The sequence below is a fragment of the Hyperoodon ampullatus genome (genome assembly GCF_949752795.1).
Source record: "Hyperoodon ampullatus genome assembly, chromosome: 18".
NCBI classification, from domain to species: Eukaryota; Metazoa; Chordata; class Mammalia; order Artiodactyla; family Ziphiidae; genus Hyperoodon; species Hyperoodon ampullatus.
The window spans coordinates 41,169,062-41,194,766 of NC_136931.1; the positions used below are offsets into that span (position 1 = coordinate 41,169,062).

The 25,705-nt window shown below is 45.4% G+C and overlaps 1 pseudogene across 1 annotated transcript in view; it reads left to right on the forward strand.

Annotated features, from left to right (window-relative positions):
- Positions 1–20,634: 20,634 nt before the first annotated feature.
- The window catches only part of LOC307066102 (zinc finger protein 541-like), a 59,073-nt pseudogene continuing 54,002 nt past the window's right edge, over positions 20,635–25,705 (forward strand). Inside the window, exon 1 of the transcript in view lies at positions 20,635–20,941. The product of the transcript in view is annotated as a zinc finger protein 541-like (transcript). The remainder of the gene's footprint in view (positions 20,942–25,705) is intronic.

Here is a 25,705-nt window from a genome sequence, read left to right on the forward strand (position 1 = left end):
GAACACTACCTGGTGCTTCTATATTATTGTTACTGGAAGGTCCTCTTAGGTACTGGAGACACAGTGACCAAGACCTTCATGGCCCCCATCCTCATGGAATGAGCAAAAGAGGTGCGTACTTAGTCATTAGTTACACAGTGAGGGATTGATTTCATTGCAATTAAACCGAGAGTCATCATCTTTGTCCATCTCCATTCTGACTACTTGACTTCAGGCTGCTATCATCTCTGACGTGGTCAACTGCTGGGAAACGTTGTTCCAGGCGAAAGGCAGAATGTGATGCCAACATCCCTGGGGAAAGGTTGGTGGGGTGCAGGATGCTCACACGGTCTCAAAGCATCACGTCTCAGATTGCTGTTCGCCAAGGAGAAGAGATTCCTTTACTACGGAGGGAGCTAACAGTCACCACCTAAACACATTTAGACAAGACAGTAGCAGCTAAATCTGTCCACAGTACTGTGACCCTTCTTCCCGCCAAGAGATGGAGGGTCCCCATCTGCCTTTTAGAAAGGATTGCAGCAGCTGGCATGGGGCCAGATTGTACAGGAAGCGGGGAGGAGGAGGAGAGTTAGAAGGAGAAGTAGAAGCAGCAGCAGAAGAGGAAATGGGGAAGGAAGGAAAGAAGGGAAAGAAGAAAGGAAATAACCTCAGTCCTTGAGAAACAGGATGGAACCCAAGGGTTGCGGGACTGGTAACCAACGGGAAAATGAGGGGGCTTGGGCTCTCGGGCTAGGCAATGAGGGGGTTCCCTACTGTCGGGTTCAGTTTGCACAGAGAAGCACGGGACATGGCCATCAGCTGGATGGCAGGGGTGGGTGGGTGGGAGGCCTGGAAGGAAACAGTCCTATTGTGATGGAGCGAAAGCAAGCTCCCCAGAGACACAGAGAGAGTGCCCTGTGCCCCCTTGAGGTCTGTGATTTCTGTGATTCAGGTAAAACATGCCAGGCTGCCTGGGTGGTTTCCTTTCGCTGTGTTCAGCTGGCTTGGGGGGCAGATGGCAGAGTTTGGCAACGTGCCTACTGCGGATTGTGAGGGGCATGGGCTTTGAGGATGCTTGAAGGAAGTGACTCAAGGGATGAATGTGAGGAAAGGAAAGCAGGGTGGAGAGCAGAAACCGGTGGCCAGGGTGGACCCCTCATTCCTTCTGGAGAGCATCTTTGTCCTTCGCTTCACCAGGGCTTAATTTTTCATGGTTTTCCTTCCACTTCTCTGGTTCTTCTTTTTCAGTGTCCTCACTGATTGACTTCTCCTCAAATGCCTGCACTTTTCCGAGTGCAAATCTGGGCACCCCAACCTCATCCCCCCCGCCACCCCTTGACTCTCCTTTTCTGCCTGGGCTTCCTAAGCATTCTCACGCCTTCCAAAGTTTCGGTGACCAGATAACCTTCCTGATCCTGGTATCAGAAGCACTGTCATGACCTGTTGAAAAAAGCAGGTGGTCTGCATGCAGGTCAGGCAGTGGTGGGAGGCGGAGAGGACCCCAGGGGCAGCTTTATCCACCAACATGCCAGGGAGAGCATGGTGAGGATTTGACTTCTGAGACAGGTAGGTTTTCCTGAAGCCACAGCAGTGATTCCCAAACCAGGATGCACGCTGGGACCACCTGGGGAAGCTTTCAAACCAAACAATGCCCTTGTCATGGGCTTGTCAATTCATTCACAATCTCCAGGCATGAGATGTGCATTTCTCATCACACCATTCCGTTTAGGGCTGGTTGTGTAAAATTTGGTCACTCCAAGGGGAGAAACCATTGGAAGATGCTGTTTGCCACCCCTAACAATTTTTTTTTGTTTTTGCAATTATGTATAATCAACCTTAGGACAGCTCTAATTGTCACGTGGAATATTATTCATATTAATATTATTAAGGTGAGATATTTGGACGATGATTGGGAAATCTGAACATGGATTAACATTAGATCAAAGTCACTGAATGAGGGGCTTCCCTGGTGGCGCAGTGGTTGAGAGTCCACCTGCCGATGCAGGGGACACGGGTTCGTGCCCCGGTCCGGGAAGATCCCACATGCCGCGGAGCAGCTGGGCCCGTGAGCCATGGCTGTTGAGCCTGCGCGTCCGGAGCCTGTGCTCCGCAAGGGGAGAGGCCACAACAGTGAGAGGCCCGCGTACCGAAAAAAAAATAAAAATAAAAAATCACTGAATGAATCTTAATGTTGTGTGGATTTCTCCTCTGGCCAAGCCTAACCCAGACCATATATGGAAGGGAATTCTGAGAAATGTGGTTCCAGCTTAGCTAAGCTGTCACAGTATGAAGTCCCTCAGGCCCAGAGGGACATTTTTGTAAATGCCCATCAGATTGTGTCTCTCTTCGCATATAGCTCTTCAGTGGATTCTGTTGATTTCACATGCTACCCAAACTCCTTCCCAGGGCCCACCAGGCTCTGGTTGGCCCTCAGCCACTTCTTTAACCACATCAGTATCCTCAACTTGCTTGCCATAGCCACACGGGTCCTCTTTGAGCTCCTCAGATCTCTACTTGGTATAATGACCTCTGTACTTGAAGTTCCCTTTGCCTGGAATTCTTGCTCCAGACCTCTGCTTGACAGCCTGACTCTTAACCTTCAGGTCTCCATTCAAATGCCACCTCCTCTGAAAAGTCTTCATGGATCATGCGTCTAAGGCAGTTCTTTTCAAAATTCAAGGTACACATGAATCCCATGGGAATGTTGCTAAAATGCAACAATTCCTGCCTTAGGAGGTCTGGGATAGGGCCTGAGCTTCTGCAATTCTAACAAGCTGTTGATGCTGCTGGTCTGGGTACCGTGCTTTGAACAGCCAGGTTCTAAAGCACCCAGGCCCTCTCTATCACACTGTCGTGTTCATTTCTTTCATAGCTCTCATCTCATTTTGGAGTTAACTTGTTATCTCTTTCCTTGTTTATTGCTTGTCTTCTGCACAAGAACATAAATTCCATGAGACCAGGGAGATTGTCTGATTGTTTGCTGTGGTATTCTGGCACAGAGCAGGTGTTCAATATTTGTTAAATGTTTGACTGCAGGAGACTCAAAGATAAAAAGAGATGGTGTCCATCTAGAAGATACTGAAGGGCAAATGCACTTATAAGATGATGGAGGTGTGGCAGAGTACAGCAAAGACTTGCCTAGTGTTATTTTTTTTTTTTTTTTTTTTTTTTTTTTTTTTTTTTTTTGCTGTACGTGGGCCTCTCACTGTTGTGGCCTCTCCCATTGCGGAGCACAGGCTCCGGACGCGCAGGCTCAACGGCCATGGCCCACGGGCCCAACCGCTCCGCGGCATGTGGGATCCTCCCAGACCGGGGCACGAACCCGTGTCCCCTGCATCGGCAGGCGGACTCTCAACCACTGCGCCACCAGGGAAGCCCTCTAGTGTTATTTTTAATGATGGCCAATCCTAACCTTGATAATTGTTCTTTATTATTTTATGTGTCTCTTTTTACTTCTCCAACCTTATCTGACAACAATTGTGAAGTTGGAAAGGGTGTGTCTTAGTCCATTCAGGATGCTATAGCAAATATGCTACAAACTGGTGGCTTATAAACAATAAACATGTATTTCTCATAGTTCTAGAGGCTGGAAAGTCCAAGATCATGGTGCCGGCAGATTCAATGTCTGGTGATATTGCTTCCTCATAGACAGCTGGGTTTTTTTTTTTTTTTTTTTTTTTTTTTTTTTTTTTTTTTTTGCTATAACATCGCATGGCGGAAGGGGTGAGGGAGCTCTCTAGGGTCTCTTTTAAAAGGGTACTAATCCCATTCATGAGGGCTCCACCCCCATGATCTAATCGCGTCCAAACATGGATGAGCCTAGAGATTATCATACTAAGTGAAGTAAGCCAGACAGAGAAAGACAAATATACGATACTGCTTATATGTGGAGTCAATAAAAAGATACAAATGAACTTACATACAAAACAGAAAGAGACCCACAGACATAGAAAACAAACTTATGGTTACCAAAGGGGAAAGGAGAGGGATAAATCAGGAGTTTGGGATTAACATGTACACACTACTATATATAAAATAGATAATGAACAAGGACCTACTGTATAGCACAGGGAGCTATACTCAATATTTTGTAATAACCTACAAGGGAAAAGAATCTGAAGAAGAACATTTTATATATATATATATATATATATATATATATATATATATATATATATATATATATATATCTGCATCATTTTGCTGTACACCTGAAACTAACACAACATTGTAAATCAACTATACTTCAATAAAAAAATTTTAATAAAAAATCAATTAAAAGGGCACTAATCCCATTCATGAGGGCTCTACCCCCATGATCTAATCATATCTCAAAGATCCACCTCCTAATACCATCACATTGGGAGTTAGGTTTCAGCATATGAATTTAGGGGGGGACAAAAACATTAAGACCTAACAAGGTGGGACAATTTCTTGGGTCTTTGTCTATAATCTCCTTTGGTGCTTAGCTTACTGGAGATATAGTAGAGACTTAGGAAATACTTGGTTGAATCATTTATTCAGTAAAATGGCTGAATGTCAAACTTAAAAATAATTTAATAGCATGGCGGTTGTTGTTTACTGTCAAGGCAAGCGCCACCCAATTCTCCTTTAGTGCAATATGGCTGGCAGCTCCCCTCCCCTGCTCCCATCTGTTCAATTCATGTGAATACCCAGATACTCCCATACACAAACCTGGGGGAGAGGAAAAAGCATAGGTCCAGGAGTCAAGATAGCTGCATCTGGCCCTGTTTCTGCCACTGACTTGCTGTGTAACTTTAGGCAAGTCCCTTGCCCTCTCTGGGCCTCAATCTCCTGATCTGCGTATATTGAAAGGGTTGGACCAGATGACATCTCTGGTCCTGTCCAGTTCTACAACCTATTTCGCTTTCCTAAATTGAGGTGAGTTTTCTCTGGGGGTTTGGGGGGAATTCTGAGACTCCACCGGAGATAATGGGACAGGTCTTCAGGGTGGGAGGCCCTGACCCAGGGAGCTGACCCCCTCAGAGTCACACTGCCCCCACCCATGGGAACCAGCATTACCAGAAGAGTGCCCTGCCCTGTGGCCACCAAGTGGCACATTCACTAAGCACCAGAAGGAAAAAGGCTGCTCCAGGAGGCATCCAGGATTCAGGCACAAACACACCTCACTCCCCATCTCCTGTAGCAACTTCCACACAGCCATACTGGCCCGGCCTTCAAGGTGAGGCCTCAGTACCTTTGCTCCTGCCTTTTTCCCTGCCAGGACTGCCAGCCTCCCTCCTGGCTCTTTAATCATTCACATATGTTCAGCATATGTTAGGATTCAGTGAGGGCTTTCTTCCAAGTATTCCCATTTTCTCTTTGTGACCTCCAACACAGTGGGTCGCTGTCCTCAATCTGTGGGGCAGAAACTGAGGTTCGACTGAGGCCATATAGCTTGTGGGTTAGGCTGGGTTCAAATCCAGGTCTTTGGATCCTGACTCCTCCATTGATTCGATGAGTGTCTCTGTGCCTCAGTTTACTCATCTGGAAAACGGGGATAAGAATACTATCTGCCTCATAGGGTGCTTATAAGGATTCAAGTGAGTTCATATATGTAAAGGGCTTCAAACAGTGCCTGGCACATGGCAGGGATGCTGCTGCTTCTGATAAATATTTGATTCAGAGCTCATGCTCCTTCCACCATGGCATGTGGTCTCTGGCAAGAGGTTAGCATCCCCAGCTTCTAAGCCTGAGCTCACGTCCTACCTCGAAACTCACCCATCAGAGCATCTCCCATGCACCAGGCCCTGCGTTTGCTACCTTCACACACATGTTGCATGAATTCCTTTCATTGTAGAATTAAAATTGTAAAACATCATCTGCAGAAAATGTAATTTTATAATTGAAAATTTAATTTTAATTCACTGTTTACTTTTATTGACTCCATTTTAATCAAAATTTAGTAAAAAAGTATAATCTAATCACTAACATTTAAGTTTAATGTGACTACCGAATTTTAGTTTAACTTTCATCAATAATTTAATTTTTTTTTTCTTTTTTGCCTGCGTTGAGTCTTCGTCACCGCACGCGGACTTTTCTGTAGCTGTAGCGAGTGGGGGCTACTCTTGGTTGCGGCGCGCAAGCTTCTCATTGCGGTGGCTTCTCTTGTTGCAGAGCACAGTCTCTAGGTGTGTGGGCTTCAGTAGTTGTGGCACGTGGGCTCAGTAGTTGTGGCTCGCGGGCTCTAGAGCGCAGGCTCAGTAGTTGTGGCACACGGGCTTAGTTGCTCCGCGGCATGTGGGATCCTCCCAGACCAGGGCTCAAACCCGTGTCCCCTGCTTTGAATTTCAGTCTTTAAGATTTCACTAGTTTTTCCACTAATGTCCTTTTTCTGTTCCAGAATCATCCTATCCAAGTGCGTTTGTTTGTTTTTGTTTATTACAAACCTTGCCGCTTATGAATATTCTTGTGCACATCTCCTAGTGCATATGAGCAAGTTTCTCTACCGTCAATCCCTGGATTGCTGGGGCATGGGACACATCACATCTTTTATTTTATTCAATATCTTCAATTTGTACTCCACTGTGATTGTACCAAGTTTACCCATGACCAGTACTGTGAGTTCCCCTTGCTCTGCGTGATAGAAAAAATGTAACAATTTGCCAAACTGGTGGGTGTGACCTAATATCTGTGGTTTTAATTTGCATTAAAATCTTGCTACAATTAGGCCCCTTTTCCTATGTTTCCTCTCGTATGAAGCGCCTCTTCATATCTTTTATTTGTTCATTGGGCTGTCGCATTAACTTGTAGTCTTCTAAAATAATTTCTGAATGCTACTTCTTTGTGTTATGTGTTGCAAGGATCTTGTCTCTGTCCATAAAGTGATCAATGTTTGTCAAAGGACAGGAAAATGTCAGTTTCCTTCAGGAGCTTAAGTCCTGTTCTTTAAACTCTCATCTACCCATTGGCCAGGGTCCTCATTTCTTCCACCAAGAGATCACACTGCTGAAACTCAGTATTTTTTAGTGTTTGCTATATAAATGAAGAATCCCTCCTAAAACGAAGGCAGGTTTTTAATCCCTGTCTTTGCATAACCTACAAGGCCCTACATAATATGCCCCTAGTTTACGCTTTCCTTTACTCACATCGTTCTAACCACACTGGTCACTGCTGTTCAAACGGATCCCACCTCTTCCTGCCTCAGGGCCTTTGCACTTGCTCCTCCCCCAGATATTTTTATAGCTCCCTTCCTCATGGCTTTCCAGTCTCTGCTCAGTGTAACTTTGCCAGAGAGGCTTTTATTGACCTATAGAAAATAGAATCCTCGGACAGTCTCTACCTTCGTTCCTTACATTTTTCAAAAAGGATAACCACATTGCATTCTAAATGTATTTGCCTGTCCCCCACTAAAGGTATGCTTGCTGTTCAGTACCAAAGCCGTTAGCTGCATTGGGCTATGGAGCCTTTGAAATGTGGCTGGTCTGAACTGACATGTCCTGTAAATGTAAAATATACACCAGATTTTAAAGTCACCCCCAAAGTAAATTATCTCATTAAAAATTTTTGTATTGATTACCTGTTGAAATAACATTTAGGGTTAAATTGTATTATTAAAGTCCATTTCACTTTTTTTAACCTTTAAAAAATATGCCTACTAGGAAATGTAAAACTTTGTGACTGGCACTTGGGGCTTGCATTCTATTTCTACCAGACAGCGTTGCTCTAGAACATAAACCAGAGCAGGGCTGTTTGACTCATATACTGCGGTATTTCAGAACAAAACGGAAACTCCATAAACAATATTTGTTGAATGAAGGAATCCAAAAGTGGAATGCCAGTCCTTTTCCTCTCCTCTCTGCTCTACCTACCCCAGGTATCAATTTTTTAAAACATCAAAACTTTATTGGGATAGAAGTTACATGAAAGTCACCCATTTGAAGTGTAAAATACAAGGATTTTTAGTAAAGTCACCACGTTGTGCGGCCATTGCTACAACCCACTTTCAGAATATTTCCATCACCCCAGTCAGATCCCCTCGAGTTTGTTTACTAGTCGATACCCATTCCCGCCCCCAGGCAACCACAAATCTGCTGTCTCCATAGGTTTTCAGTGCGCAATTTCTAAGGAATGAATTCCCCTTCTAAGTCGTTCCACGGTTCAGACTTCTTGGCCGATCAGCACGCCCCCACCTTCCACCCCGGCCCATTGCTCTTCCCGGTTTCCTTCTGTCCGGCAGCACAGCTCAGGACATAGCCTGACCCACACGTGGTTCAGGGTTTGCTTAAAGAAAGGCGGAGCAGATCACGTCCCGCTTTGTGCTTCTGCAGCCCCACATCTTCCCAACCCACTGCCAGGAAGGCCTCGCTGGCCCCTCGGGAGCACGGGGGACTGCCTCACTAGGCCCCACGACAATGCGAGGGCGGCCCCTACTCTCAACCCCCTCCCCTGCATCGCGGGAGGCTGCAGCTCAGAGCGGCCCGCGGGGAGCCGCAGCTCCCCATGCTGCGTCCGAACGACGCTCTCAAGGAACAATGGCCGGAGCTGCCCGACTCTCGGCCTCGGTGTGTGGGTCGTGGGGGGCCGGCCCCTCCCCCCAAAGCTCCTTTCCCGCTGCCCCTTCACACTCTCCCGCCTTCAACCGCCCTCCTTCCCAAATGGCGACCAACCGCCTCCTTTCCCGCCCGCCACTGGTCACCTGACCACGCCAAGACCCGCCCCCCGAGTGGCCCCGCCCCTCGGCTGCGGCCTAAGAGCCTCAGAGCATGTGCGCGGGCGCCACGCGCCGGAAGCTCGGGCGGTGCGAGGCGGCCAGCGGCCACGCACGCGCGCCTGCGGTGCGGGTGAGTGGGCAGCCCCAGGAGCGGGCCCGGCTGCGCGTGCGCGCCCGGCCGGCCGGCGGGCGGCGAAGGGGAGGTGGCGGCTGCCGGCAGGCCCGCAAGGCACGAGGCCCGGCGCGCGAGACCCCAGGGTCGGGTAAAACCCGGTTGCTGCTGCCCCTGCCCCCCTCCCCTTCCTCCCTACCCCGTCCTTTCCCGCCCCTTCCTCATTCTTCAACCCCTCCCCCCTCTTAAAATCGAATTCGTTTATATTTCTTCTTCAGGGGGGCCCAATCTCCCTTCCGAGGGGCGCAGCAGGCGCGGCGGGTGCCCCTCGCACCGCGTCACGCACCTTCTGCATCCCCGCAGCCCCTTCCGCCTTGGAGAAGACTCTCCTTAGAGGCCCGGGCCGACTTTTCTTTCCTATCCCGCCCCCCCGCCCAGGCCCCAACTGCCCCCTCACAGCTCCCCAGCTCGCGCCGCGGGCCCCACCCGACCTCCGCACTTTCTGCATCTCGGCCTTGGATTCGCCCTCTGCTTTCTAGGCCCCTGGTGCTAAAATCTCCTTTCCTTCTGAAGAGACCCCCTCCCTTTAGGGGACCCAGATTTGTTTCCTTTTAGGATCTTCCAGCAAAACCCAAAAGCCCTCCCAGACTCCTTGATTACGCCCCTCCCGCTCCTTTTAGGAGCTTCCTCTAGCAAAGAAATTATTTTTTCTTTCCCAGATTTCTCCTCCATTGAGGATCACTTTCCAGCAAAAATTCTTTCTTCCCACCAAGAGTCCCCCTGTTTGGAAGATCTTTCCACTGATAACAAACCAGCTCAGTCCTTCCATTTTCTCTCTCGTCTAATATTTATTGTTCCAACCGCCTTCCCCAACTCTCCATCGAAAACCCCTTTTCCTCACCAGTTCCACCCCTATTAGGCTTCTCCCAGCAAAGCTCTCCAGGTTCCTTCCCAAGGGAGGAAAAATACGGAAAGAAAGAAGATAACTCCTCTAACAACAAAATCCCTTTTCCTACCTAGATCTCCCCAGTTCAGTGTTGCTTTCTTCTTTCTTCCCAAAATTGCCAATCTCCCCCAGTTTTACACCTGTGCCCTTGCTTTGGTGACCCAAGTTCTGATTGCCCCTTCCTTTCCACCACCTGCTTTCAGGGCAAAAGAAGTTGGATGAGTGTCCCGAATTTATTATCCAGCATTCCAGGAGGAAATATCTAATGGTCTGTCACCTGAACCCCCTTCACTGTGCGACCTAAACTGGGCCCTCCTGTTCCCTGGAGGTTCTTTCATTCACTCGCACTTCTCCTGGTGAGTTTCCTCCCTTTGCATTTGTCTGAGGACATCCACTTTGTCAGATGGATTCCTTTCTTTCGCAGAAGGGTTTCTCATCAATGCAAGGGTCTCTGTACCAATGGTGAAACCATTAGAAGTTGCTGCTTTGGGAGGTCAGATGAGGAAAAGGGTTATTTATTGTACATGTTGACTGCTCTGTAGGAATGCAGACATTTATTAGATTGGTGTATGTTTTATCATTTATTGCAAAGAAACCCTTTTTTTTCCTCTAGCTCAGCAACTTAGATACCTGCAGGGGATGGGCAGGTAAAGGCCCAGACTGGGAAACCTAAGATTGTGTTCCCCATCTAAGCGATGCCAGCCAGTGGAAATGGCCAAGTGGAAATGTCGGGGCAGTGTTGCCAGAACTTTTACTTTCTTTTTTTTTTTTTTCCAGAAGAAACCAGAACACTGTCTTTATGTGAAGCTTTTTGATCTTTAAATGTTGACAACCAATTTAATAAGTATTTAAGGACCTTTATTTAAATATTTAATATATTTATTAAAATTATTAAATTTTAAATTATTAAAGTATTTAAATATAAGTATTTAAAGAGCTTATTAAAGACCACACCAAGGTGTGGGAGCTTGCAAAACATGTTACTGGCCACCAGTTTGGAATTTTGGGTTTAGGTTAGACACATATACACACCTATTTGGGCCCATGCGTCCATGCTGGACTTTTTCTCTTGAGAGCAGCAGTTCTCAGACTTTTTTATCTTAGGACCCCTTTACACTTAAAAATTATTGAAGACCTCAGGGTCTTTTTGTGCATGTGAACTGTATCTGCTGATATTTGCTGTATTAAAAGTTTAAACATAAATTTAAAAAAATTAATTCATTTAAAAATAGCAATAGTAAACCCATTATATATTAACATAATTGACATTTTAATTAAAAAACTATATTTCAGAAGATAAAAAATTTAGCAAGAATAGTGGCATCGTTTTGGGGGGTGCTGCGTTCGGTCTTTGTTGCTGTGCGCAGGCTTTTCTCTAGTTCTGGTGAGCGGGGGCTGCTCTTCATTGCAGTGAACAGGCTTCTCATTGCAGTGGCTTCTCTTGTTGCAGAGCACGGGCTCTAGGCACATGGGCTTCAGTAGTTGTGGTTCACGGGTTTAGTTGCTCTGCGGCATGTGAGATCTTCCCGTACCAGGGCTGGAACCCGTGTCCCCTGCATTGTTAGGCGGATTCTTAACCACTGTGCCACCAGGGAAGTCCCGTTTTACATTTTTAGAGTCATCTGGAGTCTTATATCTGCTTCTGCATTCAGCCTTTTGAGATAAGTCCTGTAGCCCCTGGAAAGTTTCACTGAATAGGAAGGGCAGATAACATCTAAATATTGTTATGAAAATAATTTTGACCTCAGAGACTCCGTGAAAGACTCTCGAGGACCCCGGGGGTCCTCTCATTGTCCTCACTACGAAAATGTCTATTCTAGATTTTAACGATTGTCTGCATTTTCTGGTAGGAAGAGCTTGTGGAGTGAGAAACTTTGATGTCTCTTTTCCTCGTTTAGTTAATTCTATGTAAGAAGTCTCTCTGGCAAGTGCAATCATAGCCTTCTGATTCCTCTATGTCGTTCTGTTTCCCAGCATAAGCTTTATATCTGCTTTTTAAATGAGCGATCAGAAGAAATGAGTGAAACTTACGGTTAAAATTATATATTGGTTCCATGGCTAGAGGAGGAGTTTTCCTTGGTTGTTCAACTGAAGAATGTAAGTGCAGAGTATAGGGCAGGAATCCCAGCGTCAAGGGTGGAATCACAGCACAGTGAGTGGTTAAGGGTGAGGGCTTTGAAGTCAGACTTCCCAGGGTTGAATGCTAACCTTGATTTGGGACAAGTTACTTAACTTGTGTGGACTTTATTCACCTCATCCATAAAATAGGGTCAATAATATAGTTTATGCCTCAAAGGGATGTTGTGGGAATTAAATGAGTGATATATAAGTGATTGCAGTGATGCTTGAAACATGATAACGCTTTGGTAAATGTTTGCTGCTATTCTTAGTATTATGATGGTGGTTATTATGGGGGCCAGGCCGGAAGGTAAGTGGGGACTGTGGGACCTGGAGGCCATTGCCCCATCCAGAGATGGCCGTTGTCCCTCACTCTATCCTATTATTACCTATCCGGGAATATCAAATCTAATCATTTTCAAGAGAAGCCAGAAAGTCATATCTCTAGGTGTAATCTCCCCATTAAAAAAAATGTTGGTGGCTGATCCAATTTTTATTTATTTTTTATTTTTGGGGTATTCAGGCAATCTGATGCAATTTTTTTTCTTTTCTTTTTTTTTTTTGATCCAATTTTTAAAAACACTGTGTAGGTTAAACAAAAGAAGCCTGTAGTTTACAACAATGTTTGGAGTGGGAAAATAAGGAAAGAATTGGCATCGGCGGGGTAAAAGCTGCAAGTCTCTCCTACCTCCAAGCTCCCAACAACCTGATGTTACTGAGACATGATCACTGTCTCCCTGGTAACACTGATGCACAGAGAGGAAGAGAAGGTGGCTCTTGGTGGGGAGGGGGAGGTGGCAAAGCTGACACACCAACAGGTTAGGGCTGCTCAAAGAGGAAGAGAGGTGGCCCAATGGAATCCTGTCACTCATAAAGAAAGGGATGCTGAGAGCCTTCTTTGATCAGAGTTCTGTGACCAGCAAGATGCTATCAGAAGTATAGACACATAAGGTAGAGTCAAAGTCATCCTAGAGCTTATAGTCCGGGGGAAAATAGAAGAACCTGAAAGATAATTAAATTTTGAAGCCATTCAGGATGAGTGTTACATGGATTTTCAGACAAGTGCTTATCAGAGTTGAGAGGAGGGGGAAATAATCTCAGACTTAGTTATGTTGGGAGTATTCTCTGCAGTAGAGGGGGCGTTTCGGTGTTATTTGGAAGTGTTTCATTTGGTAAAGCCGAGTGAAGAGAAGGTGGTCAAGGGCAACGGCACAAATCAGTGTCATAAATTCAGATGTCTCGAGGGGCTGGGCAGGGCATATAGATGAGCGGTATGGCCAGGTGTGAGAGGTTAGGGAGTGGTGAGGACTGTGGCAAACTGGAGAGTGCATGCTGTGTCTAAAGGCGGCTGTGGCTTCTCAGCTCCAGCCAGTTGTTGCTTTGTGGACTCAGTGTTGACAGAGCATCAGATATTTTCCCCCAGGTTTTTAAACAGAATTTGGATAACCTTATTTTCAATGCAGTGTCCCAGGTGGTAGCCACAAGCCATTTGTAGCTAACTTAATTAAAATTAAATAAAATAAAGAACTTAGTTTGTCAGTTGCACTAGCTGCATTTCTAGCTGCTGATTAACTGCATGTGCTGAGTGGCTGTCATTGGACAATGCAGATTTAGAACATTTCCAGCAGCTCAGAAAGTTCTTTTGGACAGTGATACTCTGTCCAAAAAAACTCTGACAGATTTTTCAACTTGGTAACTAATTGAAAAATATTGAAATTTACTGCAGGCTGAGTAAAACATTTCTATAGAACAGGTAGATATTGAAATTGTTCTCTCCCTTCCCTCCAAACAAGGCCTCAGTAAATATTATTTACCTAATTGTGGATTTATGGCTGTGCTCTAGAATCTATGGTGGGTTACTTTCCCAAGAGGTTGTAGCATTTCACAGGAGAATCTCTTTCTCCTCCTACCCCACCAGTTGTGGAATGATAGGCCTTTTTATTATTTTTATTTTTGTTTATTTTATTTTATTTTTTTGCACTACGCAGGCCTCTCACTGCTGTGGCCTCTTCCGTTGCGGAGCACAGGCTCGGGACGCACAGGCTCAGCGGCCATGGCTCATGTGCCCAGCCGCTCCGTGGCATGTGGGATCCTCCCGGACTGGGGCACGAACCCGTGTCCCCTGCATCGGCAGGCAGACTGTCAACCACTGTGCCACCAGGGAAGCCCCGATAGGCCTTTTTCAAAAGAAAAAATAAATAAAATTGCTTTGGATCCCCAGTGTTGACTTAAACTGTTTTTTAAACTATTAAACAAGGCCTAAATGATGCTAAAATGAGGCACAAGTTCCTAAAGCTTACAGCTCTCGTGCCACCATACAGCCAAAGTCAATTTGCCAATCAAATAGAAACAAAGCAACCAAACTAATGTAACTCAAATTACAAACATTAATTTAATGAGAGGGCTGCTATTTTGCTGGAATTTAACGGCTTCCTTGAAACAAATACTTTGCAGACTGCCACACCGGGCCCTTTTGGGTTTAACAGGCCCTGTGGTATCTCAGATCTCCCATCCCTTTTTCAGTTTGAACTGCAGCAAAACCTCCACTTGTACCATGATGTCCACTGGCTTTAGTTGAGCCCAAAAGCGTTATGAGCTCAATCCACCTCTGTCCTCTTCTCATTAGCCTGCAGCAATTAAAGTACTCCTAGTCAGCCTTAGTGGCATTAGTGCAATCCTAAACAAAGCCCGGGCATTGAAACCAAATGGTAGTATTACTGGGTTATAAAGTGGTAATCCAATAATCCAGATATACAGATTTTCTTGTTTAGATTGTTCTCAAAACGAAAGCACAAAATTACAAAATTCTTGTAAAGAGTAGTTGGACGCTTGGGAATGTCTCCAGGGGACCAGAAACCCTGCCCTACAGGGACTAGCGGGGAGCTCTGTGCATAGAAGGTGCTAAAACTTGTTGAATTGAATTTATCTGTTGACAGAACAAGAGCAAGTTCAGTACTGGTTGAGCGGGGTGGGGGGGGGGGGGGGTTGCTTTACTATCTGGAAAAGGATGTAAATGTCAAAGCCCAGCCTTTGGACTTCTGGCGTGCCTGCCTGAGGTTGTAACCGGACCAGTTTGTTCTATGGACTGTAGGAGTATGTTGGAAGGAAGGCAATTTCGGCATTGGGGAAATCCCGAGACATAATCCTGTCTTCCACCCCGCCCCCATTGGCACCTTTTGTGTTTTCTAGTATAATTGGTGCAGTGCAGTCTACAGATTAATTTATAGGGAATCAGTATTGTGCAGCGGGTAAAAACACAAGCTCTAAAGTCAAGATATCTGGGTTTGGACTTCCCTGGTGGCGCAGTGGTTGAGCGTCCGCCTGCCGATGCAGGGGACATGGGTTCGTGCCCCGGTCCGGGAAGATCCCACATGCTGTGGAGTGGCTGGGCCCGTGAGCCATGGCCGCTGAGCCTGTGCGTCCAGAGCCTGTGCTCCGCAACGGGAGAGGCCACAACAGTGAGAGGCCCGCGTACTGCAAAAATAAATATATACAAAAAATAATAATAATCTGGGTTTAAGATCTGGTTCAACTACCTGTTAGTTGTGTGAGTGTGGACAAATGGTTTACCCTCTCAGAGTCCCTTTTCTTCTCTGCAAAGTGGGAGTAATGATAGAACCGACCTCGGGGTCGTTGTGAGGGGTGAGTGAATTAAGGCCCGAAGAGCACTTGGTGTGCTACCTGACAAGGAGAAAACGCTTACAGTTTTACTTTATAAGATGTTGCTTTATGTTACTTTTAAGTAATGCTTTATGTTTTATATTATTTGCTTGTTTTTATAGTTGGGAGGTGAAGGAGATGGGTTCTTTTCCCCTTGGAGTGCTGGGAACACTTTAGAGCAGCACTGTAGAAGAAACTTTGGAATTGGCAGAGAAATTCACTTTGCCTTAAAATATAAACTTCTGTCATCCACATTCCCTTGTCTGCAATTTAGAATTCCCAGAAGCTCTGAAAATGCTGAGGTGGCTCAGACCTCTTTGTGGCCACACCTGAACTCACATATTGCTCTTTCCTGTCTTTATTTATCCTGTTTACTCTGAGTTGTCAGGGTTTCAATGCAGAAAGAATGATTTGGTCACCAGGTGCTGCCCTGGACCCACTGGTGGTTACTTACAGTGTGGCGTATGCATTGATTTACCTTTCTGAATCCCTCGGATTGTGAATTCTTAAACTCACTTGGGTCCCAGAGTTCTGGTACAGGATTTCAGACCTGCACTGAACTTTAATTTGAGCCCCCTCAGTAGGCTACTTAACACAGACACACAGGTGGACACATAACGTGACACTCAGACGTTACACTTGCAGCTAGTCTATTCCATTGCAACATGAAAGGTTTAAAAACAGTCGAAACCTATGGCCTAGGAAACTAGCCCAAACTCCAGTTATTCTAGGATCCACTCGATTTATCAGTGAGTCGTCAAGCGTTTATTAAATGTCTCGCTATGGACAGAATTACGCGTGATAGCCCAGAATGGAAACAACCCGAATACTCATCAGCAGATGAATGGATGAAGAAAATGTGTTCTATCCACACAGTGGAATAGTGTTCATCCATAAAAGGGAATAAAGTGATGATATGTGCCCCAAGGGGGGGATCAAACTCGAAAATGCTATGCTTAGTGAAAGCAGCCAGACAGAAAAGGCTGCATATTGTTTGATGCCATTTATGTGAAATGGATGGCCCTCTCCATACTTTGCATACGTCATAACTTTTTGTTGAAAAACTGGACATTTTGAATAGTATAATATGGTACCTCTGGGAATCAGATTCTCCCCCGCACCTCCACCCCAGGCTTTGCTGTTGTCCAGTGTGGGTTCTAATTGTTTGTTCGTTTAGTGACTTCTCTAGGCTATTTTTAGAAAGACTGTATTTTTTGTCACGCGTGGTCAGTGAAGTCTCCCTTCTGAGATTTGACAGAGATTTCCTTAAGTGTCCAAAGAGACATTTGACAGAGATTTCCTTAAATGTTCAAAGCAAAACAAACAAACCCCACATCAAACAACTCACAGTCTCTGCAGTTGACATCTGGGTGAGTGTTGGGACAGGCCTTCAACATTCAGCAGGCAGCTTACAGCTTACATCGGGTCTTCATTGCTGTGCGCAGGCTTTCTCTAGTTGCGGCGAGCGGGGGCTACTCTTCATTGCAGTGCACGGGCTTCTCATTGCGGTGGCTTTTCTTGTTGCAGAGCGTGGGCTCCAGGCACGCGGGCTTCAGTAGTTGTGGCACGTGGGCTCAGTAGTTGTGGCACACGGGCTTAGTTGCTCCGCGACATGTGAGATCTTCCTGGACCAGGGATCGAACCCGTGTCCCCTGCATCGGCAGGCAGACTCCTAACCACTGCGCCACCAGGGAAGTCCAATAGCTCTTTGCTTTTTATTGCTGGATAATATCCCATTATATGATGTACCGCAGTTCGTTTATCCATTCTTCTGTTGAGAGACATCTTGGTTGCTTCCAGTTTTTGGCAGTTATGAATAAAGCTGCTATAAACATTTGTATGGACATAAGTTTTCAGCTTATTGGGGTGGATACCTAGAAGTGCGATGGCTGGATGGTATGGTAAGGCCCTGTTTATGTTTAGCTTTGTAAGAAACTGCCAGTGTGGAGCCCTTTCAGAGCCCTTGTTCCCCAAAGCATCTCACTCTCCAGCTTTTCTCCCTGGCTTTCAGTGCTGTCTGTTGTCGGCCTCAGTTAATATCCTTTGCCTCAGGCTGCAGTGACTGGTTGACTGCCTTGAATGTTTTTGACAAATGCCTTCCCCATGGCCACTCTCTGCTCTGAGCAAATTCTGAGTTAGACACAACTCAGAAGGCAACTCCCAAAGGCAACACCTTTTCATTAGACCTTCAGAAGCTATTTGACAGGTCAGGACAGACAGCCTCAGTTGTTTGAGAACAAGGTCCTGTCTGCTCCCTCCCACACCAGGAACCCACAAGAGAAGGGGGGTGCTGTCTTCAGAATCACTGCTGAGCTGGAGAGTGGGGAAGCGGGGGTGGTTCATTCACCTTTCTCTTGATAAGTGTTTGCTTGGTTGCTGTAAGCCTTACTATTTTCCACAGTTCAGACAAGGTAGATTGTTTTCACTGTTTCTGTGCTGGCATGGGTGGGAAGTTTTTAAATTAGTAATTCAAGCTTTTTACCCTTACAGGTCTTTTCAGATAGTCTGTTTCCTCGAGTCAGTTTTGGTAATTTATATCTTTCTAGAAATCTGTCCGTTTTTCTCTGAGTTGCCTAATTTGTTGGCATGCAGTTGTTCATAATATTCCTTTACAATCCTTTGAATTTTGTAAGATCATGAGTGATGTCCCTTCTTTAATTTCTGATTTTAATATTTTGATTCTTTTCTCTCTTTTTCTTTTTAGGATCAATTCTACTAGTTTACATGTTACATAGTTTATTCCTTTTCTCTGGCGGTTACGGTTAGATTCTTTGAGTGTGAATACTTAAAGTATGAAGTGAATCTTCATCTTTCTTTTTGTTTTTACTAAATGATTCAAAACCTGTGGTAGTGTTTGAGCCAAAGTGTACAAGGTACAGTCTTATGCCTTGTCTGGAAAAGTCTGTGTAGACTCTTGAATCCTGGTTTTCCTGTGCATTGAGTTCTGCGCTGACTCCTGCCTTTCCTCAGTCTGCAGGTGGTGGTAGTCCTTGTCTTCTAGCCTCGTTTCTGTTGAGAAGTTGTAAATGATCTGCCTGGTCTTCCTGGTAGTCTTTAGGGTTTTCTCTTGGTCTTTAGGGTTCTGCAGTTCTGCTTGTGTGTCGAGGAGTGAATTCATTTTTTTTTTGTCCTGCTCTGGCCTTGCAGTGCTTGTTCATGATTAACCATATACCTTCAAGAATCATATCTTTAAGTCTGGAGCCCTGTGTTTCCGCAGTTCTGGAAATCCCTCCTCCATCCTGAGGTACCATGTCTTCTCCATCCTCTTCTCTTCCCTTTCAGGACCCCTTTTAGGCATATGTTGGACTTTTGCATTTGCTTCTTCATTTGTATTTTCCATTTGTTTCTCCTTCTGCACTGAATTCTGGGGGAGAATTATCTTCAGATTGCTCTGCCCATTCATTATTTGTCTCTTCAGCACTGTTTATCTGCTGTTTAACCCTCCCAGTGAGTTTTAAATTTACAAGTCTTTCATTTCTAGAAGTTTCATTTGTTTCTTTTAAAAAATGTCCTTGCCCCTTGTGTCTTCTTCTTTTCTCTGCTAGGTTTTGTTGTCTCTCGTCCTGTTTTTAACTAGTTCTTGTGATGCTTTTCAAGGCTTGTGTGCAGTGTTTTTCTTTCATTTATTTAGTTTTCCTGTGGATGGCTTGGCTCTTCCAGGGTCCCAGGTCTCCCTTGCCTGTGAACTCAAGTCCCTGTTTCCTTTTCCATGTGTTTGTTACAACCTCAGGTCCCAGCCTCCAGGGTAGTGCTCTTTAAGAGAAATATAATATGAGCCATGTATATAATTTAAAATTTGCAAATAGCCACATTAAAAAATAAAGAGGTAGATGAAATTAATTTTAATAACATATTACATTTAAGCCAGTAGATCCGAAATATTATCATTTCAACATGTAATCAATATGAAAATGAATTATTTGGGGTACTAAGTCTTCCAAATCCAGTGTATTTGACACTCACAGCAGGTCTCAATTCGGGGCCACATTTCCAGTGTGTCATCACCATATGTGACTGGTGGCCACCATATTGGATGACAGTTCCAGGCCCTGTATTGGAGTCTGACTTTCCCCTTGGGCCAACTTGTGCTCGCACCTGTGGCTTTGAGTTTCCTCATTGTTGCTGGCACTTGGGGTCTTACCTGTCTCTTGAGCTTGACTCTGTATTAAAAATGGTCTTTTCTCATATCTCTATGTGTTTATAGTTGGAGAAAGAGGTCAGTTTAGTCCACCATGTTGCCAAAATCCTTTCATTTATTCCTTACAACAATCTTTTTTTTTCTTCTTCTTCTTCTTTTTTTAAATTTTTATAGGGGTATAGTTGATTTACAATGTTGTGTTAGTTTCAGGTGTACAGCAAAGTGAATCAGTTATACATATACATATATCAACTCTTTTTTGAGATTCGTTTCCCATATAGGCCATTACAGAGTATTGAGTAGAGTTACCTGTACTATACAGTAGGTTCTTATTAGTTATCTGTTTTATATATAGTAGTGTGTATGTCAATCCCAATCTCACAATTTATCCCTTCCCCCCACCATCCCCTGGTAAACATAAATTTGTTTTCTACATCCATGACTCTACTTCCGTTTTATAAATAAGTTCATTTGTATCCCCCTTTTTTTAGATTCCACATATAAGTGATATCCTATGATATTTGTCTTTCTGTGTCTGACTTACTTCACTCAGTATGACAATCTCTAGGTCCATCCACGTTGCTGCAAATGGCATTAGTTTGTTCTCTTTTATTGCTGAGTAATATTGCATTGCATATATGTACCACATCTTCTTTATCCATTCCTCTTTTGATGGACATTTCAGTTGCTTTTTCCTTACAACCATCTTATGATGGAGGTACTCTTACGCTCAGTTTACAGATGAGGAAACTAGGGCTCGTGGACCTTAAGTGACTTGCCCAAGGTCATGTGGCTGTTAAGTGGCCGAGAACAAACCCCCATACAGGTCTGTTTGAATTCCAAGTCCACGCTCTATCCACCATGTGTGTTGCCATCTCATAATTGTGATTCGTCCTCGTTCATTCTCAGGAAATAAACACCACCAAGAGTTCTCTCCTCCCTGACTCCTTACACAGCCTTGCTTGTCTAGAGAGTAGCTGTTGGCTGAGACCTGGTAGTGGAGAGCCATGGACCAGTGCAGCCTGGGGGACAAGGGCACCCTTCCATCCGAGATGCACCTCCCTTCGTTTCCCGAGAGCCAGGCGCTCAAATGCAGCGACACCCTCAACCGGGATCTGGGGCCTGGCTCACGAGACCTGCTGTACGACGGCCTGAGCCACTTGGACCTGAACCCCAGCCTCCTGATGCCTGACGTGCCCAGCGAGATGCTGGAGGACAACTTGGATGCCCTGTCCGTGTATTCAGGGAAGGACAGTGACTCCATGAAGCCGCTGGTGGAGTATGCAGATCCAGAATCTCAGACTGCCTTACAATAATACCCACTCTGCTTTCCCCCCAGAGTGCCAGCAGTAAGAAGCAAAAGAAGAAATGAAAGTAAAAGCACTTTGCAGGCTGGGAAGCACTGGACAGATGGTAGTGATTTTTACCAATACTGTTAGAATACCTTCCCACAGTCCATTGATGCAGTTCTAAGTCTTTCTCTTCCACAGCGGAGGAGCAAAGGGAGAACTAGTGGAACAGTCAGAGACGTTGGTTATATCACCTTTTGGTTTACCTTCAGACTTCCGCCATAGGATAAATTTGATTTTTGTTTTTAACCCACTTCATGGGTTCTTGGGTAAGTTGCTTAGACGAGTTGACTTAGAGCTCCTTCGTATTTATAATCACACCACACGCATGGAAGGCCACATCCGGAACAGCCCTGCAGAACAAATGTCAATGTTAATTGGGATCAGCAGCTCAAGAACTGTCCTGCATACTCGCTAGAATGAAAGACTGCCGAGGCCCGCACTCCACACAATGTAGACAAGCCGTTCGCCTTGTCCCCGTGTTGGAACCATGGCTAAATGTGAAATCCTAGAAACCAAGGCCATCCTTGGTATTGCAGGTGCTGGGCCAGGCCTGGTTACAGTAATTAAGGTTCTCAACCTGAACCACAGAAATTACCTAAAAATGCTGCTAGGGTGAGTACGTGTGCGTTTTGCTGGGCAGAGAAACTGTGATATTTCACCAGATTTTCATATGGGTCTGTGCCCCCCAGTGAATGTTACAAAGCATTAATCTAGTTCAATTTTTCCTAATTTGTTTTAAACTTGAGGATTTTTTTTTTTGGTTACCTTATTTAAAAAAATCCACTGAATGTTAAATTTTAACTCTTTACACTTCTCTAACTTAAATTCAGATTCATACAAATGGATATGCTTATATATTTTAATTAGAAAGTGATATATATTTATATAGAAAAGTTAGAAAATAAAGAAAAGTAATAAGAATTAAAATCCCCACCATGGCTCCCACACGTGGATTTTTAAAAAACGTAGGTGAGGCCACTAGGGTACACATGGTTTTGCAGAGATGTATTAAGTGTTTAATTCATTTGAAGTTTCTAAAACTTAGTGAGTCTGCTTTCTTATATGAAGGTAGACTATTCGGTTGTCATTGTAATGGTTATTCCATTGTATTGTCGGACCATATTCTTGCCTGATAGACTGTTACAGTGGATCTGTGAATAACTTTTCCATTGACTTTTCTCTTGGATGAGTTCTTCGCACATATTCCTCCGTGTAGGCTTGCTGGTCGGAGAACACACACAGTTCTAGAGCTTATGCACATGCTTTCTGGGAAGAGCAAGTGGCTTCCCGGGCCAGTGACTCAATGTGCCTGTTTTTCAGTGTCCCTGCCAATTTTTTTGAAACCACATTTTGTTCTCTAGTTTAACAGTTGCTTTAATAAGCATTTAATTAATTTATTTATTTTTAGAGAAAAACTTCTGTTTGTTTATTTAGGCTGCGTTGGGTCTTCGTTGCTGCACGCGGGCTTTCTCTATTTGTGGCGAGCGGGGGCTACTCTTCTTTGAGGTGTACGGGCTCTTCATCGCGGTGGCTTCTCGTTGCAGAGCACGGGCTCTAGGTGCACGGGCTTCAGTAATTGTGGCACGTGGGCTCAGTAGTTGTGGCTCGCGGGCTGTAGAGTGCAGGCTCAGTAGTTGTGGCGCACGGGCTTAGTTGCTCCACGGTATGTGGGATCTTCCCGGACCAGGACTCGAACCCGTGTCCCCTGCATTGGCGGGCGGATTCTTAACCACTGTGCCACCAAAGAGGTCCTAATGAGCATTTTATATGATTTGATTTTTATTTATTTATTTTAAATACTCATCTTTTTTTAAAAAAATTATTATTATTTATTTATTTGGTTGCACCAGGTGTTAGTTGTGGCAGGCGGGCTCCCTAGTTGTGGTATGTGAACTCTTAGTTGCCACATGCATATGGGATCTAGTTCCCTGACCAGGGATCGAACCCGGGCCCCCTGCATTGGGAGCGCGGAGTCTTATCCACTGTGCCACCAGGGAAGCCCTCTAATGAACATTTTAAAAGTAAGTTGTCAAGGCAAGGACTTTCCCACATGGGAGTCCTATTTTCCCTCATTTAAACTGTTAGAATCATTCGACCACTCAACACAGCAGCTTTTCGTATGAAGAAGATGTAGACCAGACAGGTTAAGTGACAAATGGCCAGAGACAGAGTTGGGATGAGAGTCGAGGTTCCTTTCTGCTGTGTCTCTCAATCTACATCTCAGCCACAGAGAATTAGCATTTGGAGTCCTTTAGTGCAGTATGCACGCCCTGACCTGTTGGATTCTTGGGTCCAGCCTCTGCTGCATCCTAGATGAAGGGCAGTTTTTAAACTTGCTATCACGTGAGGCAGTCTAATCCATCTTAAGGGGTAGAAAAATCTTCCATGATTCATCCATCCAACAGTTACTGTGTGCCTACGAGTACAGGAATGGGAATCCCAGGGGCTAGGAACACAGCAGCAAGCCTGCAGAGTTCTTAGGTCTTGTATCCACTGTCCTTACGTTTCTAGTGATTTAAAATCAGCTTCCCTATACTTTTTTTTACACATCTTTTTAATATAAATTTATTTATTTATTTATGGCTGCATTGGGTCTTTGTTGCTGCATGTGGGCTTTCTCTAGTTGCAGCAAGCGGGGGCTACTTTTCGTTGCGGTTCACGGGCTTCTCATTGAGGTGGCTTCTCTTGTTGCGGAGCACGGGCTTTGGGCATGTGGGCTTCAGTAGTTGTGGCTCGTGGGCTCTAGAGCGCAGGCTCAGTAGTTGTGGCGCATGGGCTTTGCTGCTCCGCAGCATGTGGGATCTTCCTGGACCAGGGCTCGACCCCATGCCCCTTGCATTGGCAGGCGGATTCTTAATCACTGCGCCACCAGGGAAGTCCCTCTCTTTACCTTTTATTCATCAAATCTAGCTCTGCCCCTTGTAGCAAGACAGAAGCAGTGTGCTCCCTCCTCCACATCCTGGCCCTTCAGCTACTTGAAGACATCTCCCTCTCCCACATGGACATTCCCAGCCTCTTCACCTGTTCCTCTGATGAGGTGATTCGTGGAAAAACCTTTTATCATTCACCCAAGAAGTACATAAACATGGAAAATTCAGATATACAGGAAAAGGAAAATTAAGTTGATCCATGATCCTACCAATCAATCCCATTCTGTTTGTTTGTATTCAAATTTATTTGTCCCTTCTAAAGACTAGATCATTCCGTTTTTCAGCAATCCTCTTGTTAGTAGCACAGCACTTAGTGGTATGGCATGAACATCCTTTCACGTCATCGGATATTTTCCTACAGTTTTATCTTAAATGCCTGCGCCATAGACCATTGAGACCAGAATGCAGTCACCCACCTGCCCTCGTGTCAGTTATTAGGTGGTTTCTCACATTTCACCAGGAAAAACAATGCTGCAGTTAACTCGCTTGCAGTTCACTGCAAGATCTCCGTTAATTTGTACAGATCTGCCTTAATTTCCTTAATTAAAAAACCCAGAGTGGAATTGGCTGGGAGAAAGGACTTAAACTTTTCTAAGATTTTGCATTGTGCATTTCTGGATTGCACTTGCAAGTGTGCTGTTGATGTTACCGTCATGAAGTCCTGCCTGTCGAGTGACTCTGTCGTGGAATCGCTCAGTGTGTTGCTGGCCCCTCCGTTACCCTCCAAGTGTGGCTTCAAGATTACGTGCTGCCCTGGAGGTGTGGCTTGACCAGGGTCCCTTCTCCCCCTCACCTGGTGCTAAGCCTGGTCTTCTCTGCGAGTGCGGCTGCTGAAGTTGGGGTTCTCGGCCAACTCCCTGAGTTGGACTCAGCTGCTGAAGTTGGTCCGAGGGTGGTAGAGTGCTTCCGCCCGGGCTCCGATGTCCCCGGATGTCATAACCTGTGCTTTCTCCCTCTGTCTAGACCTGGGGCTAGGCGTGTTCAAGGTGCCCAAAGAGGCTAACGAAGGAGGCAGGGCCACGTCTGGGAGCACAAGGAAAGGAAAGCGGCAGCACAGTTCCCCTCAGAACCCACTCCTGGACTGCAGCCTCTGCGGGAAGGTGTTCAGCAGCGCCAGTTCTCTCAGCAAGCACTACCTGATGCACAGCCAGGAGAGGAGCCACGTGTGCAAAATCTTCAGCAAGGCCTTTAAGCGTCAGGACCACCTGTATGTAGGAGTCTGGTCGGGATGTCTGTTCAGGGGGCTGCTGGGGGCTGGGCGTGTTCCTGGTTCTTTTGCATCCCCTCCCATCCACCTGCACCGCCCCCCACCGTCAGGTGTCCCAGGTGTGTGCAACGTGTTCTCCTCCCACGGCCAGTGTTTGTGGGGGGCAGGGCCTACACTGCCCCGGACAGCCCGCCCTCCCCAGCCTCCAGATTCACTGCAGTGAGGAGAGTGCCGCTGCGATTTGCAGACAGGATCCTTGTGCTTTAAAAACACACTCCAGAGGCTATTTTGTCATGGAGGGAGTTTGGCTAACTCTGTAGAGAAATTTTCAGAGTCCCTGGTAGGTGTCTGAGGAGAACAGATATGCACTCCATGAGGAATATACGTTGGGATAACACCAGGGCGTAAGGGGTTCTGAGATGCCTGTTTCTAGAACATGGCAATGGAGTGTTCACTCTTTTTTTTTCCTTAATTCCCCCTTTTATTAACTCAGTTTTTTTTTAAACTTGACTTTAAAAAGCAAGGTCATTGTAAGAGGAGCAGAATTCCATTTGTTCTTCATGTCTTAGAAATGATAAGCTTTTCTTGC